Raw genomic sequence first — 14,365 nt, 5'->3', positions numbered from 1 at the left:
CATAGAGGTTATTGTGTGGGGTCAGAAAGTGAATGCAAAGGGCACTCAGAGCCACACAGGCACACATGTGGGGCATTTGCTTTTACTGTTACTCCACTGGGGACTGGAGCGTCCCAGGCTGTGTAGGTGAGGGGCATTTGAGTATTCTGAATCCCTCAAACTTCAACTTGTCTGTGTTTGCAGTCATTCCCACCTTCCGAATCACCAGAACAGAGTGCTGGGCTTTCCAGGGTCTGCAGATTCTCTTGCTGGAAGGGACTTTTCTTGAATTGGTTCTCCATCCCCTGCATCATGACCGCTAGTCAACATGCTGCCCATCTTGTCACCAGCTGCCGTCAAACTTTCTCACTTTGTTTTCGTCTCTTGTGCTCTTTAGGAAGGAAGCCCCGGAGCAGGCATATGGATTACACTCTAATCCCAGCCCTTGGAAATCTGAGACAGTAGGAGTTTGAGGCCAGCCTTGGCTATTAGTGAGTTCCAGGCTAGCCTGGACTACAAAGTAAGACACTGCTTCAAAAATGCAGAAATAAGCCAGTCCTCGCTGGGAATAGAAATAAACCCTCATGCTTGAGTTCTTACATCCTACTAGACATTTCTGTGTTTTATTGAGAAGGAAAAGTCTTGGGAGCCTGGGCCCTCTACCTTACCTGCCTTCCTCTTCTTTCTAAACTTCCTGAAAGTTCTCATTGAAGCTTTAGGAAGCTTGGTGGAGACCTGACCTCCTTAGCTTTCCACTCAGCCCTGCCTTCCCTCTCCTACCCACCCCTCCTGCCTCTCCAAGACAGCTCAGGCCATCGGAGAGCTAGCTCTGTGCTGTGGAATCTGGTGGCTGGTTTTCTCTTGCTTCTCAGAACCCCATACCTCAATACTGCTCACCCCTCTTCCTTGGACCCCTCTTTCTCACAGCGGTGCCTTGCTGGGGGTTGGCCATCTTTCTGTTGTCTCCTCTCTCTGCACCAACCCTGTCCATGGGTGTTTCCACACTGTCTCACTGGGGACAGCTCCCCCAACTAGCTCCTGCTGAGTTCTCTACCCATTTGTCCTTTCCATCTGGAAACTGGCAGTTAACACCAGCCCTCTGGGTTCTACAGTGAGCTCCTAGCTTCTACCTCACCTGCTTCTGTGATCTTTGATTCGTTGTCGCCGTAATTCATCTTAAAGCAGGAACCCAGAGTCTTCTTCCTCCCTGCCTCTTTACTGCCCATCTGACAGACGCTGTCAGTTGCCCCTTTAGTTTCCTGCCCAGTTACCCTGCCTCGGTCCTCCCTGCTCCCACCGGCCTGGGCTCCGAATTCCCCCTCACCAGCTGTCTCACAGGCATTAGAACACCTTCCCGACTTACACCACTTCCACTCTTTCCTTCTCAAACCCAGCTTCCTCAGACCCTGCAGAATGGTACTTGCCGATAGCCACACTTCTACTCCTCCCTGCCAGGTTCTTCCACAGCATCCCCTGAGGTTGGGGCACAGCCCACTTTCTCTGCCAGCGTGCAAACTCTTGACTTAGAACTCAGGTGTCTGTCCATGGGCTCCTTTTTAGCATCCTTGTTCCCTGAAGTGACTAGGACACTGGCTAGGAGATTTACTCCTGCTGCCCCCATCCCCACCCCCAGCCTCCTTCCTTCCTTCCTTCCTTCCTTCCTTCCTTCCTTCCTTCCTTCCTTCCTTCCTTCTTTCCTTCCCTCCTTCCCTCCCTCCCTCCTTCCCTCCCTCCCTCCCTCCTTCCTTCCTTCCTTCCTTCCTTCCTTCCTTCCTTCCTTCCTTCCCTCCCTCCCTCCTTCCTCCCTCCCTCCCTCCCTCCGTCCTGGTCTCCTTCCTCTGACATTCTTCTCTTCCTTCATTAACTCCTCCTCCCCCCTCTCTCCTTCTCTTCCAGGGCTAGTCTGTGATGCCTTCGCCCCTAGAGGCCTTCCTGCTGGCTCAGCCCACTTTCCCAGCAGCCTCACACATCACAGCCACAGCGTCACTGTTCACTTCTCTCTTTGCTGCCTCCCACTCACCTTCCCCAGCTGAGCCAGTCCTAAATAGCTACATGCTCTAAAACCCAGCTGCAGCTGCAGCCTGCAGCAGGACGAGCAGAGGAGAGAAGGGCACATTTGTTCTATTGGATGTGTTCCTAGCCTGGTGTCAGGGTCTGCAGAGGCCTGGCCACCTGTGGGGACTCTTCGTTGATTTTCCAGGGTCATCACAACAAAGGACCAACTCTGGAAAGCTTAAAACTACTGAGATTTTGGCTCTTAGATTTGAAGGCTAGAAGTCCAAAGTCATGGCATCAACAGGACCATATTCCTCTGACGGCCTTGGGTCCTTCTGACCTCTTCCAGTTTCTTACGTTTGTCATTGACGCTTGGCTTCCGAGGCTTGTAGACCTATCACCATAGTCACATGGCCGGATGCATCTTCATATTATCTCCCACCTGTGTATCTCACAAGAACACCAGCATGTATCAGGTTAGGGATGACCGCCAGTGACTGTCAGAATTCCTTGGAAAGACTCCAGCTGTAGATGAGGTCACACACTGAAGTACAAGGGCAGGACTTTAAGGTATCATTTTCAAAGGACACAATTCAGTCTATGTGTCCCGAACTTAGCAGGCCCCAGAGTCCCTCAAGGCTTCTGAGAACCCTGCTCTTATCCAGCCAAGGCCTTTCACCTTCCATCTTAGACCATGAAAGAGGAGCATATGAATGGAGAGCAAGCCAACAAGACTCTCTGGAAACTTCCATCTGCCAACATCTACTCTCTGCCTTGCCTTACTGCAGACATGGTCCAATGAGGTTTAGAATTGAGACTTCAGTACTTCTCAATGCTCACCACAATCAGCCCTGAAATTTGCTTTTTCTTTTTCTTTTTGTTTGTTTTGAGACCTGGTTTCTCTGTGTAGTCCTGGCTGTCCTGGTACTCACTCTGTAGACCAGGCTGGCCTCAAACTCACGGAGATCCTCCTGCCTCTGCCTCCCATGTGCTGGGATTAAAGGTGTGCAACACCACTGCCTGGCTGACACTTGCCTTTCTTAGTTCCCACCTTTAGCTTGTGTCTGAGTCCATCTGGGCCACTTTAAGAAAATGCCACAGACCAGGGAGCTTGTAAACAACACACGCTATTTCTTGTAGCCTGGAGTCTGGGAAGTCTGAGGTCAGGGTTTCAGCATGTGGATCTGGGACAGAAACAAACATCCAGTCTGCCAGGTGCTCTCTACTGCCTTGCCCTTTGTCCTGCCAACAGCACACTGGGCTCTAAACTTTGTGGAGGGGAGACTTGTGTGCACTGTTAGCTTGGGTATACTGTTCCCAAAAGGAACTGTGCCTTATTAATCTTTACTAAGTGCACCATAATATTTTTGAATGGATGTAAACTGCCACACTATTTTGCAAGTTTACTGTGTGGCCTGGAGTATTCATTCCTTGGTTCATTCATTCATCATGCATTCATTCTGCATGGCCTGCCTCAGGCATATATTTAATTTTGGTGCCAGGCACTGTACAGAGTGCTATGGAGAGAGTAGAGGGATAGATAGGCCAAGAATATTGTGCCCGGGGTGCTCACAGTGCTCAGTTAAAGGAGACAGATGGGTCAGCAAGTTGTAACATTCAATGCACCTTGCTAAGGACGTAGACTCATCCACAGGGAGCTGGCTTCAGCGGGAGCTCGATGGGTGAGGATGAGGCGGCTGAAGGGAGATGGCTGCCCAACTAGGGCTGTCTGAGCTGCTGGGGAGATGGGCTGTCCAGGAAGGCGTTTCTGTTCAGAGTCCTAAAGGATGTGGAGAAATCAGGACAAGTGCCCTTTCCTGGTGGGGGTGGAGGTGGGCAGCAGGTTGGCAGTGATGGCTTCTTGCACCAGAGGGCAGTGTTGGCCCTGAGTTTGTCACTTCCCCTAAGGCCTGGGATAAAGCGGCTGTCTCCATGCCAGCAGTGCCCTGTGCCCTGTCCCTGTCCCCTTCCTGCTGTCCTCCAGGCCCTTGAGATACCTTCTTGCCTCCTCCTATCTCTGAGTCTTTTTGCACGGATAGAATGCCCATGTGGCAACAGATCCTCGGTCTTCCTCTTGCTGTAGCTTTTGAATGGAAGCTTGCTGAACACTGTTGGACCACATAGCCATTGGTGATTGTAAGTGGCCCAGCTCTGCCCAGGGCCTTTTAGAGCCCTTGGGGCTCAAGCTGCCACAAGGTTCCAGTGTTTTGCTGAAGCTCAGAGGACCCGCCCTCCCTCCAGTGCCTGCAAACTGGGTGTCCCTGTTGTGCTGTTCTCCTGTCTCCTGTTACCTTGTGACACCCCCACACCCTACCCTCCTGCCCTCCATTCCCACTACCCAGAAATCTCAGCCTCACATTGTCCTTTCCATGGTGCTTTGGTATCAGCTACTGTAGCCTAAAGCCAGACGTGTCCTCCTTTCATCTGTCCCTTTTGGCTGCCAGTTCCTGGGCCCCTAGCAGGCATGTTTAGAGTACTGTGGAACAGCCTAGAGAGAGCAGCACATCCACCAGAGGATGGCAGCCGGGGAGGAATACTCTGCCAAGACCTCTGGTTCACCCAGTCTGCAGTTGCGTACAGTGGCCCCGGATGGCTGGGGTGGACTGAGCTGGGGTCTGGGAGGAGGGAACCAGGCATCCTTTTGTTGTAGTTTGGTAGAGACTAGGGCCTGTTTCTGAGTTGTCCTTTCTTCTTCCTGCACACCTGGCTGCTTGCCAGCACACTTGAGTCAGCACAGGTAGTCAGGACCGCTGGCTGTTCAGAAGCCACTTACCACCAGTGCCTCAGGCAGGATGTCACCTTTCCCTTCCTTGTGACCCTCTACTACTTACTCTGTGAAAGCAGATATAGTTAAGATCAAAGCCATGTAGGTTCTAGAAGGAATATCCCAGGGCCTAGCATTTGATTCAGCACTGACAGAGCCATTCTGCCCTGTTCCCCATCCAGGCTATTCTGTGGAGCAGCACATCTCTTTGGTAGCCACAGTGGCCATGTTACCTGTATCCAAACTGGCCTGACATGGAATTCTGTGCTGCTTCTAGTTGTAGGAGACAGTCTGCAAGCTATATTTTAGGTTCAAAGGAGTGGAATTTCTAGGGACATTTGGTGATTTGTTGGACAAATTGAAACTGCACTGGCATTTCTAGGACACATGACCAGTGGCACAATTGCTGTCTTTGGTGTTCAGCACAGAGTGCTGGTGGTGGCCCTGTGCTGTAGGTTAGGAGGGGTTTTTGTTTCTTTGTTTTAAATCATAGGTTTTCTAGTTTGGGTATTCTTGGTGTTTAAGTGCCTGTCATCTGTGTTCCTGATGAAGTCACAGCTCAGTTCCATAGTTGGGACTTAAATCCTATCATGTCAGTTCCTGCTCTGGAGGGCAGCATTAATGTTGGACTCAAACATGGCTGGTGTTAGTTAACCCTGAAGCGCCTGGTTAATGATCTGTAAGGAAGCCTCTTAAGGAGTGGATCCCTGAGAATCACCTGCTGGCACTGGGAGTTTGGCATTTGCTTTGCTGGAGAATCCACGAGGGCAGCACAACAGACCAATGGCTGTGATGTCGGGACCTTTGTCCTGCCTCCTCCAGCATGGTGTTGTAGACACCATCCCAGCTCCATGATTCTGTCTGGAAGGGGGATGCTTAGTTCATAGATCCAATGTTGGAGAAAACTGAAACAGGAAGAGGTGAAAAGTCTCCCATGAGCTGCCTTAAGAAACAGCCAGGGAGAAACAGGTGCACCAGACACTCCTTGCTTCTCTGTGGCTCATTCTTGCTTGAGAGGAGTTATTTACACGTCCCCAGTGACAGTCACACAGTCTGAGTTCCTTGTTTCTAATGCACAGCCTGAGACCAAGAAAAGGATCTGTCAGCCAGCGTTTGCAGAAAATAGCAAACAGGCCTCTTCAGGCTGTTGGCTCTCTGAGGAAGAATGTGGGGTGAAGGATCTTTGGGGAGCAGTAGGTTGCTTGTCCTTTTGTCACCTCCCCCCATCTCTGTGGTCAAAAAAGGAGTTCTGCTTGTGTGTCACTCGAAGCAAGAAAGATGGTGTGGTGTCTCCCAAGGCACGTGCCCTGGGCCAGTTGCTGTGTCTGCAAGATGGGAGAGTGCCTCTCTCATGTAGGAGGAAAAGCATCCTTTCTAGAAGCTTCAGGATTGGGGCAAACTCCAGGTGCATTGGTGTCACCGGGTAGGAGGGCTTTCCCTCAGAGGATTTAAATCAGATTCTCAGTCACATTGTCAACCAGAAGGACTTCATGTAACCATTCAACCAAGTACTCTCCCAACAGGACACTGTGTGGGCTAAGTGGAAGCCTACCTTCTATTCCCACTTCTCTGTCCATGCCATCATTTGGAATGAGAGTGACAGGAGACTCCTGGAACAGTGCCAGCCTGAAGGGCTGAGTCTAGAAACACCTTCTGATAGGTGCTATTGTGGAGAAAGCGGCTAGTCACATCAGGGTGCCAGGGCTTGGGCTTAGACAGGTTGCGTCCCCATTACTGCCCAAAGCAGGAATTCTGGGGAACCTGGAGGGCATTTCATGCCTCACTGCCCATCCAAGGTCTTCTCACTATCCTGGGTATTCTGCTTCTCTCCACCTGACCCTCAAGCTTTATGACATCCCCTGAGCTGTGCAGATGGTCCTGTCCCTTCATCTTTGGGGGATGTGGTGAGGCACAGGTACAACTTGGTCAACCTTTTTAGTTGCTCTCTGGGACCATCTCAGACCCCCAGACTCAACACTCTAGTTAGCTGTCACATGGGTCTGTGAGAGCCTCTGATGGGACACTGTCCAGTGGATCCACAGCTGTCCTGCAGCAGCGTGTCTCTGGCTGATCATGATTCTGAAAGGTCCTGGTTGTAGGCCTGTGAGGGCAGTGGGATTCAGTGAGGGAAAAGCTAGATTAGCAATGGAGATGCTTCAGGAGCAAGGTGGTGTGTTCTCTCTTATCTGTATTGGCAAAGCCTTGCCTTGTGTCTAGCATTGTGTTGAACTAGGGGAGAGGCAGGTTGAAGCAGAGGTCTCCTGTGATTGTGGTAGTGAACCAACCTTCAGGACAATGTGACCCTTGCCCTCCGTCATGCCTAGCACAGCCCCTCCCAAGCAGCCCTCCTAGGCACCACTCTACCCTCTGGTCGACATTTTTGTGCCTTGAACTTCAAGTGGCAGTATGTCCTAAATCCACCACATAAGTCTGCAGCTGCTTTCTAGCCTTAGAATATTTGTCTTGTAATCCTGCCTATCCCTGAGGGCCCAGGGAACAGGCTCTAGGCTACTGCTCATCTACTTTCTGCATGATCCACTGCCCCGCCTCCCTAGTCCAGCCCTCCCAGGCAGCCAGTGGCCCATGATGGCCTCAGGAGGCGGCGCCCCTTCCCCTGATTTCAGCCTTGGCTAAAGCCCAGGCCTCCAGCAGCCTAGTGCTGGAGAACTTTGTATTCTGGGGCCAATGACCTCAGGTGGAGCAGCCGCTGGCTGTGGGTCGTCTACCACGTCTTCTGTGCAGCACGCCTAGGTGCTTAGCTGGTCCAGGGGGACTGTTCCAGAACAGGTGCGGCTCTACAAATCTGACTCAAGCTCTGGGGTAGGTTTTTACATGTGGTGAAAGCATGCTGTGTGCCTGAGGACTGGATACTTTGTGCTGTTCGTGTGTATGTATGTGTGTATGCAGGCGTGCATGGGTATGCACACGCAGGTGTGGCTCATATCAGTGTCCTACTCAGAAAACCACAGAGGGATAGGAATGCCTTGGGGCAGTTAGCAAGAGGACCTTGGTGTGTACACATGTATGTGTGTGTGGGTGCTGGTGTGATCTGTAGAGGGCTCTGGGAAGGTTGGGAGGATTTCTTCTCTATCCCTGCGTTCACGTGGAAGGAAGAAAAGACAGTGAGGAAGAACAACAGCTGGCTTTTTGTTTTTGTTTTTGTTTGTTTGTTTGGTTTGGTTTGTTTTTTTCGAGACAGGGTTTCTCTGTGTAGCTTTGCGCCTTTCCTAGAACTCGCTCTGTAGCCCAGGCTGGCCTGAACTCAACAGAGATCTGCCCGCCTCTGCCTCTCCAGTGCTGGGACTAAAGGCGTGCGCCGCCACCACCGCCCGGCTACAGCTGGCATTTTTAACCCAAGATCTAGTACTTCAGGTGTTCTGTTTCAGTTGGTCCTGAAATGACGTGCCTGGGTTGGAAGGAAGTGGCACTGGAATTTACAGAGGGCCAAACCACAGTGCCAGCAAAGGGAGAGCTAGGCCTGGATCAGGCAAACAGTGCAGGCCAACCCTGGGCCTCCTGGCCACTCACAGCCTAGTGGTGGGGACTGCTCCCACTTGCCCTGCTCTGACGCCATCTGAAAGGGCCTCACCTTTTCCTGCCTGTGAACATCTGCCAGGTTTGCTGCCAGCTCTGGCTCCTGCTCCCCAGCGGCCAGTCACTCAGGTCTCAAGTTCAGGCTGTTTTTGCTGCCCTCTACAAGGACACAAGGGCTCAGAGGGGCTTTTTCCTCCCCACACTACTCTCCACGTTCTTTGTGAAGTGGGATTGCCAAGGAGTCCCTGGGCCACCAAGATCATTTGTGAGAAGTCGTGTGTGTGTGTGTGTGTGTGTGTGTGTGGACTAGATGTACAGTTCAGTCTTCCATCATTGGGTGTAGCAGAGAGTCAGCCCTCTAAGAACTTGCCAGCTCTTTCCACAAAGTGACCAGCCTTTTGACACAAATCTAAAGTCTCTTTCTTTATCTGAAGAAGGGACTGGGGAGCCTGTGTGGTAGAGAGAGGGGGTAGGGCACCAAGATGGCCTGTTTGCTCACAGGATGAGAGTCAAGTGCTCAAGTGGTGGCAAGATCAAGCCACCAGGTGAGGGACAGGCAGAGCCTCCAGAAACAGCTTGAAACTTCCCTGGCGGTTTGAGAACCTGGGCACCGCTGGAAGGCCGCTTGCCACGGATCGGGTAGATCCAGCTGGGAAAACAAGTATGGAGGCTCATGCCCCGCTCGGGGACATACCAACCTCATCTTGCTACCAGGGGGAAGCCCAGGAACTCCCCTTACCCTTTCTGAGCAAAGGTCTGCCTTCTCTACCCCTCCTTCTTCCTTCTTCTCACTATGTAGCCAAGCCTTGAACTTGAGATTGTCCTCCTGCCTCAGCCTCACAAGAACTGGGATTACAAGTATAGTTTGTATTTAAAATTATTTAAAAATTCTCTGTTACGTTTATCTATTTTTGGTAATGAGTGGACATGAGTACCACAGTGTTTGTGGAGGTTCTCTCCCACCATGTGGGTTCCTGAAATTAAACTCAGCTCATCAAATTTGGCAACAAGCACTTTAGCAGCTGAGTTATCTCGCCGGCCCCATTTTCTTTTCTAATTATAAATAATATGCCCCCAGCCTGGTCCCTAGCCAGCAGTGACCTGACCTGTTGGTGGCCTGGAACGTATCTTGGAGTGGGTAGTCAAGATGAGTGAATGATAAGCCAGACTTGTCAGAAGTTTGACAAATTAAAAATGGAGAAAGTAAAAATGAAGAACACTAATACTGAAGAAAATACTGATTCTTCAGCCAGAGAAAACTAAATAGCAGGAGAAAGAGTGTGTTAAACAATCATGATGTGAGAGTCCCTTCTTCAAGCAACCAACACTGTCCGACAGTCCTGGTTTTAGGCTTGCTCTTATAAACTGTCTGTAGAGATTTAAGACAATTGCTGATGGCTTCTCACTTCTGCTGGATGGTTAAGCGTAACCAGGATCCACCGGTCCCTTTGTTTGTTTTTAAACTTACTCATTGATGCATAAATTCCAGATGCAGATGCTGACAGTATCTCACCACTGATGACCGTTGTGTGTGTAGTCCTTGTGCCCCACAGGAAAGCCAGCTTTAACCTATGATGGAGTGGCTGCCTTGCTTTGCCATTGTCCTGAGGTTGCATGTTTTTGCAGCTTCTCATGTGTATTTTCATTTCTAATGCAGCAATAAAAATAAGTATAGTTATTATTTTAGAAAATAATGTGTTCCCATTGGATAAAATATGGAGATTTTTGCATATAGAAATATATAAACGGATAAGGAAGAAAACAAACACACTGCAGCCATTTAAGCCTATGGCAGTGAGGTGGCCCCTGGCACGATCTCACCAGCTGTCACCCTTGCTTCAGAAGGAAACTTCATGAGATGGTATGGTTTACCTTTCATTTTCAGCTCACATTGTATTGCAAACACTTTCCATGTTGTGAACGCCCATGCAAAGCCATCATTGATGGACTGGTAATGTCTACCCAGGACCTTCTGGTTTGTTGTTGTCAATGGTGCTGTTCGAATACCTTCACACACACATCTCAGTCCCTGTTTCAGAATATGGATATTTTGGATTCCTGGGGTAGAAATGATCCAGCCAAGGAACAGAAGACCTACATTTTAAAAAGAATTTTAACTTTATATTTTGATATTTAATATATTTATATAACATCTTGATCACACCCATCCTCACTCCCTTCCACTCTCCTCATACTCTCCAACACTCCCTCTCTCTCTTTTACATGCTTCTGAAGTATTATAGAAGCTTTTGCTTTGTTTTAAAGGTAGGCATGGTGGCCCACACCTATAATCCAAGCCCTTGGGATGCTGATGCAGGAGAATTATACAGCAAATTCAAGTGACCCTGGGCTATATTGTAACAAGACCTGGTGTCAAGAAATGAAGGAAACCAGCATTTTGCATTGTAGCCAGACTGGCCTTGAACTCTCTTGATCCGCTTTTCTTAGGCTTTGAAGCGCTGAGATCATCCAGTGTATCAGTAGGCCTGGCTTGAAGGCTCTGGATAGATTAAAATTCTATCTGGTAGCTGGACAGGACCTGGGGGTGTGACCTGGGGGTTTTCTGAGTTAGAAATAGTCTCCTTTATGAAGCTGTCACTTCAGGGGCAAGGGCAGCACCTTGCTGTGTTTCAGCATGTGTTGGGCTTCTCCTAACCATTGACCAACAGCGAGATCAGGAAGTGACTGTACTGTGTAACTACAGACCTTGTTTAAACTTCGTCAGTGGTCCTTTGTGTCCTTGTGCCCTTGTTGGAAATAGAAGTCCAGGGTCCAGTCAGCACCTAGTTGTCTTGTCGGCTCCTTTCATCTGAACTGATTCTGGAGTCCATGTCACACATGAACTTTTACATATTTGTTTTTTGTTGTTGTTTTGAGATGGGATCTCTCACATAGTTCTGGCTGCCCTGGAACTCAATCTGTAGACCAGGCTGGCTTCAAACTCCCAGAGATCCACCTGCCTCTGCTTCCTGCATGATTAAAGGTGTATGCCACAATGCTTGGCATTTTTTCACATATTTGAAGCATTAATTTTGAACCATAAATTTCACATATTTTGAAGCAATAAAAAATAGTTAATATCTTGGGAAAAATAGTGTGCCCTCTCCTCGTTGAACCAAAAATGGGAATTTGGTTAAAGTTAAGCCTAGGTTGTGTATCTGAGGCAAGGCCCTGCAGGACTGTGATTTCCATCTTGGTGAGCAGCTTCAGGAGGCACCAGCCATGTCAGGTTGGTGTTGGTGCTGGACCTTTATCTCTTCGTCAGTGAAGAGCTGGCCCAGTCTGTCCACACTGGGGTTAGCATTTGGATCCACCAATTCCTCTTTCCTCAATTCAGTTATCCATGGAAAATTGTGGTACAAAAATATTAAATGGAAAATTCCAGAAATAAACAAGCCATACGTTTTAGGTGGTATGCTGTTCTGGGTGTGTAATGAAATCCTGCCGCCTCCCACTTCCTCCCGCCCACACTGAGAATTACCCTTTTGTGCAGAGTCTCCATGCTGAATTTGCTACCTGTTTGCTGGTTGGTTAGTAGTGTCTCAGTCATCATTGACTGCTGTGGAACTGCTTGTGTCTGGGTAACTTTTACTTTAGTGGCCCCAGAACACAAGAGAAATGAGACTGGCAGCTGAGATTTGCCAGGGGAAAGCTATCTGCGTTGTTTAAGTGAAAAGGTGAGAGTTCTTGAGTTACTGAGGAGAAAAATATATGCTGAGTTGCTAAGATCCACAGGAGAGAACCGAGAGAGATCACATTCCGTTCACATAGCTGTGTTACAGCATTTGTTACGGTTCTATTTGATTATTAATTCCTGTTAATCTCTAACTGTAATTTCTAAGTTAAACATTATTATGAAACATACATTAAAAAAAAACCATTGTTGCTCCCAAGTTTGGTAATGCATTCTTATAATCCCAGTGCTTGGGAAGTGGAGGCCTGAGGATCAGGAGTTCAAGGTCATTCTTGACTGTTAATGGAGTTTGAGGCTAGCCTGGGCTACATGAAACTTTTTTTTAAAAAAGCCATAGCTGCCATGGGGTTTAGCATCATCCAGATAAAACACAACAATTACAGTAAGGTCAAGATACAAGCTATTTTAGAAAGACTGGGGCCTGGAGTCCAACAAGGTGACACCCCACTTTTGAAGCCTGGAGTCCAACAAGTTGACCTCTACTTTTGAAGCCTGGAGCTCAGCAAATTGACCCCCTACTTTTGAAGCCTGGAGCTTAGCAAGTTGACCCCCCACTTTTGTGTAGGTGAGTTAAGGTATTCCTGCCAGCCCTGGCTGCTTGCTGTATGCTACCTGGGACAGACACAAACTTGAGGACTGCCTCAGAGCCATCTTATTCTGCCTCTCAGAGATCATGGCGGACCCCATTGTCCCAGGGCATGAGCTCTGGCTCAGGACTGACACTACGATCCTGGCCTTCCTTCTTGTTCTTGTAGCTGTCTCTTGTTGGCTCTTCCTCCTAGTCTAGCCGAAAAGGACAGGCCTGGGCCTTTTCCATCTACACCATCCTCAGCTTGGATTCATACATTGCCTGTCATCATGCACCAGGTTTTCCTCTCTTGCTCTTTCCTTGTCCATGAGCTTCCTTCGCTCCTAACGCTGCCTCTGCCTCTACAGCCTTTCTGTGTTGGCCCATCCACTGGATGGGCTTCTTGCACTCCTCAACTCAATGGAACTCTTAGTGAATGTTGCCTGCTCTACCCCTACACCCTTCCCTGACCCAGCCTGATCCCATGGCCCCTACCCTTAGTCAGAGGCTCTGTGTCTCTCCTCAGCCTCCGGGATGGTCTGATGGACACCCTCTGTCTGTCCCCATCTCTGCCCTGCCAGGATCTTTTCCAATCCTTGTAGACTTGTTCATGGTCTGAAGGAGGCAGTACTGTCATATCTGTCCATGCCTTCAGCCTCACTTCATGCAGGGCTCCTTGCCCTCCAGCTCCCGTCTGTCCAGCTTGCTTCATTGTGCCAAGCTCGTTCCCCTCTGGACCTTGGCGATCTCGGTGATAGGTAAGAAGCCACCTCTTTCTCCCTGGTCAGGTTCCAGCTCCTGTGTCCCCATCTCAGAGAATCATCTCTGATAGCCAGCTGCAGTAACCATCTTTCCTCCAGGACATTCACAAAACATGACCTTTGAGGCACGTTGTCACCACTTATTTGGTCAGAGATGTTCCTGTGCGTGTCTCCCCTCTTTGCAGCGGGGCCTCACAGGAGACCAGGCCCCTCTGTGCCGCCGCCGCTGCTCTCCTTGCTTGCTCTTCTGTGTAAGACGCCCTTGCTCACGTCTCTTTCTGTCCTAGCACCTCCCTCCTCTCACTGCAGGCTGTCCTGTGACATCAGGGTTCTTGCAATGTGTGTCTTAGTTATTGAGTATGCTTTTATGTTTAAAAACCACTTTTTCCTTTTACTAAGAACCAAATCATTCCGTTACAGAAAGGCCACAGTCTGAGTGGAGAGGCCAGATGCAGACTCGGGCCCTGCTCTGTCTTTTCCTTCTCTCCTGGGCCTGGCTCTCTCTCCCTTCCCTCTCTCCCTCATCTCTCTCTCCCTTTTCCCCACCTCCATAGCTTCCTTTTGATTTTTTGTTTTGTTTTGTTTTGAGGGAATGGGTGAAGAAATCACACTGTAGTTCAAGCTGTCCTGGAACTCACTGTGTAGCCAAAGATAGCCTCAAACCAAGCAATCCTCCTGCCTCAGCTTCCTGAGTAGCTGGGATTAGAGGTGTGAGCCACCACATCCAGCTGTGTCTTTTATTTATATAATGAGTGGTCAGCTATGAAACCTATTTTGTGGTATATAAGTTGTCTTCAGTTGATTTTAAAAATTAAGTTGCTGTATAATACACAATGCCAGGTTTCCTGTCTCATCCAGTGCACAGTTCAGTGGCTTTAAGTCCGTTCACGTCATTCCACCATCATCTACAATGCTCTTTGCATATCACAGTCCTGCAACTTTGTCCCTGTTAAACACAGCTCCCGACCCTACCTTCAGCTTGGAACAGTGCTCTCTTCCTCAGCCTCTCTCTCTTCCTCAGCCTGGCGCACTACATAACCACTCTAGGACCTACTGTTGGTGGAATCCCA

General features: G+C 49.3%; 1 protein-coding gene across 1 annotated transcript in view; it reads left to right on the top strand.

The window, feature by feature from the left end:
- Pc (pyruvate carboxylase) overlaps positions 1-14,365 on the top strand; it is a 93,310-nt gene that overhangs the window by 58,410 nt on the left and 20,535 nt on the right. The gene's annotated exons all lie outside the window — the stretch shown is intronic.

Source organism: Peromyscus eremicus, chromosome 1 (genome assembly GCF_949786415.1).
Source record: "Peromyscus eremicus chromosome 1, PerEre_H2_v1, whole genome shotgun sequence".
In the NCBI taxonomy this organism is placed as follows: Eukaryota; Metazoa; Chordata; class Mammalia; order Rodentia; family Cricetidae; genus Peromyscus; species Peromyscus eremicus.
This window is presented reverse-complemented; position numbering and strand designations above follow the sequence as displayed.